Source organism: Vicugna pacos, chromosome 11, assembly GCF_048564905.1.
Source record: "Vicugna pacos chromosome 11, VicPac4, whole genome shotgun sequence".
In the NCBI taxonomy this organism is placed as follows: domain Eukaryota; kingdom Metazoa; phylum Chordata; class Mammalia; order Artiodactyla; family Camelidae; genus Vicugna; species Vicugna pacos.
In genome coordinates this window covers 31008213-31012853 of record NC_132997.1, presented here as the reverse complement: position 1 = coordinate 31012853, position 4641 = coordinate 31008213, and the positions used below count along the sequence as shown (strand labels likewise).

General features: G+C 52.8%; 1 long non-coding RNA gene across 3 annotated transcripts; it reads right to left on the bottom strand.

Moving 5' to 3' along the window:
• Positions 1-3271: 3271 nt before the first annotated feature.
• Positions 3272-4350, bottom strand: LOC140699733 (uncharacterized). 3 transcript variants are annotated; one of them, XR_012077980.1, is made up of 3 exons: positions 4160-4350; positions 3742-3930; positions 3272-3472 (listed from the first exon to the last, which is right to left on the bottom strand). It is a non-coding gene; the product is annotated as an uncharacterized lncRNA (long non-coding RNA). The 3 variants fall into 3 exon arrangements; XR_012077982.1 differs by lacking the exon at positions 4160-4350 and adding an exon at positions 4061-4105; XR_012077981.1 differs by lacking the exon at positions 3742-3930.
• Between the last annotated feature and the right edge of the window lie 291 nt (positions 4351-4641).

Below are 4641 nucleotides of genomic sequence, written 5' to 3'. Positions count from 1 at the left end.
AGCAAGTGCACAAGTCACCCAATTATTTATACATAGACTCAAAGGTACTTGTGCACATAGACTGTGCTTTCTATTAAAACAGTTACTTCCTTTCTGTCTGCAGTAAGATCTTAATAGCACAATAATTACAATCTATAGTTCCTCATTGTTTTCTGCTTTCATGAACCTTTTCAGCCTCTCCTTGGTGGATACCTGAAGAATGCTGGGTGGTTAACCAAAATCTAGAAAATATAGCTCAGAAATGCTGGCTCTTGAGTTAAACCAAGACGACATTCAAAAGTGAATTCCTTGCTTCAGGTTCAGGATTGCAAGCGAATGAAACGTACATGGCCGCTCTTCCCTCCCCGGATCCCACTCACATGAGAGCAGAAGAAGGAGGTATCAACGAACAGACCCAAGGAGTGCGACACATGGGAAGAGTCAGCTATCAATGAAGCAGAATTGTGGACAGATTCTGGAACACGGGAAATAGGTGGAATATTTTAAGAGGAAAAAAAGCAGAGCAGAGGAAGCTACAATCCAGAGCCTGCATGAGGGAAGAGTGAAGGGGACACCCACGAGGGGCACCGTCGAGGGTCCAAACTCAAGAGCCAAGGGGGTATGTGTACAGCTGAATCACTCCGCTGTGCGCCAGGAATTAGCACAACATTGCAACTGACCAGACTTCAGTAAAAACCTTTAAAAAAGTCAGTGGGGGAGGAGTGATGTCACCCAGATGGCGGAGTAGGAAACTCAGCTTCTTTCCCTGACAAAGACTGACAATTAGACAGCAATCCACAAATAAAAACAGCTCTTCGAGAGCTCTGGAATCCACTCCAGGAACCCCAGCAACACAAGGGACAGAGCCCCAGAATGACCACACAAGACGAGAAGGAGGAGGCCCCTTTTGCTGCATCAGCCCATCCCCAAGCAGACAGCTTGTGCCAAGAGCGAGCTCCCAGCCACACAGAGGCCCCCTCACAGAAAACGGGAGACTGGGGTGAACAACCGGCTTCCCCAGCTCTGGGGGCACGGGGCAAAGGTCTTGCTTTGATTTCAACGCACCCAGGACGGCCACGCTGAGGTGTCTAGAGACGGCTAGGACCACGGAAGAAGAGCAGGGCAATCAAACATCAAACGCACAGCAACCCAGCAACCAAGGCTCCCAGGACCTGCTCTGCAGGGACCCCAGCAGTCTCCGCCTCTGAAGAAACCAATGGCCAGCTGCATATCTCGCTGGTTTGAGGCCCACGGATGCACGCTCACTGATGCCGGCTGCCTGAGTCCCTCCCTATCCCCGTCCTCGCTCCCCAGCCCCACCCAGCCTCCACGGAGCCTGGGATCTACACAGGCGGCCAGCTCTGGCTTCTGAGGCCTTGTAAGTGCAAGACGCCAGCTTACAGCCCCTGCGCCCAGGGCTAGCCCCTCTTGCTGCACACTGCATGCCCTCAGCCTGACACTCAGCACCAGCCCTCATGGCCAAGGGCACACCCATGGCAAGATCTTCTGGCCACAGAAGTGTACTCTGACAGCCAAGGCCAGGATTCTACCCCTCTCCTGTCGCCGGCCTGCACCACAGAGCTTACCTGTAACTAGCCCCCAGCTGCACACCTGCACACCTCCAGCCCAGCCCCCATCACTGGTCCACTGCTGCGTGCATGCTGGTGGGAGACAGTGCGGCCACTAGAGCAGCACTCTGAGAGCGGTGGCCCCTGCAGCTGCCCTGGGCCCAGATCCAGGCCCGTCTCCGGTCACCGGCCTGTACCACTGGGCTCTCCTGCGGCTAGCCCTTCAGGCTGTGTTCCTGCATGCCCTAGTCCACTGCTGAGAACCCTGCTGAGGACCGGCGCTCACAGACAGAAAATCAATGCGGAAACGTTGCGTTTGAACCATACCGTAGACCAGTGAACCTAACAGGCATATACAGGTCTTCCCATCTAACAGCACGGAAGACGCACTCTTCCCAAGCAGCCACAGACCTTCCTCCAGGAGGGCGCGCACGACGGGTCACAGGACAAGTCTCGGCAAATTCAAGAAGACTGAGATCATAACAAGTATCCTTCCTGACCACAGTGGTAGGAAGCTAGAAATCAGTCATAGGAGGAAGACTGGAATATTCACAGATATTTGGAGATTAAACCACACACTCCAGAACAACTAAGTCAAAGACGAAATCAAAAAATATCTTGAACAAAAGTGGAAACACAACATACCAAAATTTAAGAGATACAGCAAAAGCCGTGATAAGACGGAATCATACAGTGTAAATGCCCACACTAAGGAAAAAAGAAAAATCTCAAACAGCTTTACAGCTCAGGGAAGTAGACAAACAAGAACAAACCAAGCACAAAGCTAGCACAGGAAGCAGATAAAGATAATAAGAGAGATAAATGAAATAAAGAACAGAAAAACAGTCAAAAAGGTCAACAAAACTAAACGCTGGTTTTCTGAAAAAACATACAATACTGACAAACGTTAGCTAGAATCACCAAGAAAAAAAAAAGGAAGTTCAAATAAATAAAATTACAAATGAAAGAGAAGTTAAAACTGATACCTCAGAAATACAAAGGATTATGAGACTACAATGAAAAACTATATGCCCACAAACTGGATAACCCACAAGAAATGGATAAATATCTAGGAACGTGCAACCTGCCACGTCTGGATCAGGAAGAAACAGGAAATCTCAACAGACCAATAACGAGTAAGGGGGTATAATCAGTAATCCAAGACCTCCCAACAAAGGGAAGTCCAGGGTCGGATGGCTTCACGGTGAATCCTATCAAATGTTTTTACAAGAATTAATGCCCATTATTCTCCAATTTTTCCCAAAAAAATTAAACAGGAAGAAATACTCTCAAACTCATTTTATAAGGCCGGCATTACCCTGATACAAAAGCCAGATAGGATTCTGCAAGAAAACTATAGCCCAGTACCGCTGATGAATGTCGATGCGAAAGTTCTCAGTCATTCCTCAGAGCTGAAGCAGCCAGCTTTCTGTGTGTGAAATACAGTGTTGTGTTTTATTCTCTAGCACTAGTATTTATAATAAGAAGACATGAAATAAAGATTTGAACCAAAGAAAAGACTGAAAATTAAGTATATTCAGTTCCTGGAAACTGAACTGTAAGGTAAATTAGAATCTCCACGACAGGAGGACGTAAGAGCATTAAAAGCGAGGATACCACACACCCAGGGCGCGCCCTGGGACCTTCTCCTATAATTTCACATCCGTTCCTCAGTTATGTTGCGAGACAAGGAGCAAGAATCCCCCAAAGCCTGACAAAAATCGTTAGATTTTAAAACTGTTTATACATATTCAACGACAACTCTCTCATACGCTTGCTTTTCACTTCAGAGCATTGCTCATGCTTGATCAGAAAGCGCAGCCACACAATTACACAGCAGCGCTTCTGTGTATCACGATGGTGAAGAATGTTCTCTTGGGTGAGGTGTGACTCGATTCCTTAAAGAACGGCATGTCGTTTCGGAGCTGCAAGAGACGAAAAAGCAGAGCTAAGCCCCATCATCCAGCGTGGCTACAAATCTCACCCCCCCTCCGGGAAGGGGCGGCGGGCGGGAGGCTGGCTGGCGCCCCCCGCCCTTGCAGTTCTGGCGGGGGGCCATCAGAGGCCGCCCTTCCTGGGAGGGAGGAGGCCGACAGGCGGCTTTCCCAGGGCCCCTGCTCTCGCCTGGGCTTCCCGGCTTCCCTCTCCGCAGCCTCTCAGCCAGCCTCCCACTTTCTCCGTCACGAAAAGCTACCTTGTGTGTTACGCACGTGTGGGTCTCTGGTGCTACACAGCTCTGAACATTCAGACAAAGACGCGGTCGGGTCAGCCCTTGACACTGAGCTTTGGATTGGAGTTTAAGTGCCTGACGTTAAGCTTCTGATTGCAGAGGCATCTATTTCAAAAGACGTCCTTCTGCAGTGAACACCCTGCCGTGCGACCGCTGCCAGCAAAACAGCCGGGAGGGGTTAGGCCGCTGCCCCCCCCTCCCCAGTCCTCTCAGGAAGCCTGGGAACTGGGTGACTACTCCAGTGACCTCCCCTCTCCGGCCGCGCCCTCTCTCCCACTCTTACGCCTTAAATTAGACAAGAGTGAACCCCGTTAAGCCTGGACACCCCGCCTCGGTCCTAACAAGGCAGGGCCCCAGGCCCACTCCCTCTCTCCACCGAGACCTCACGCGTGCCCTCCAGGCCCTAAGTCATCCTCTCCGTCCCGGTGGCGGAGGTGCGTCCTGCGGTTGCACGGAGACCCCCGGGCCGGCCCAGCTACAACGTTGCCTCTGGGCCGGAAGTGTCTGGGGGGTCAGCACGATGACACAGGCCCCGGCGAGCGCCCCAGGCCCTGCCGCCCGAGAGCACGGTTGCTGATGGGCCGAGCCCCGCCCCGACAACTTCCGGGAGCGCGGAAGCCACGCCCCCGGAGCCGGCCCCGCCTCCCTCCGCGGCCCCGCCTCCCTCCGCGGCCCCACGCCGCTGAGACCCGCCGGGCTGGGATGGGGGCAGCGGGCAGCAGCCAGCGGCCAGCGCCAGAGCGGAGGGAGCGGACGGAGGTCTGGGCTCCACGAGACCACGGCCACGAGGTCTGACACCCGGCCACGGGGCGCGGGCCGCGCGAACTGCTGTGTGGGAAGGGCGCCAGCCGAGCGCCCTCTGCC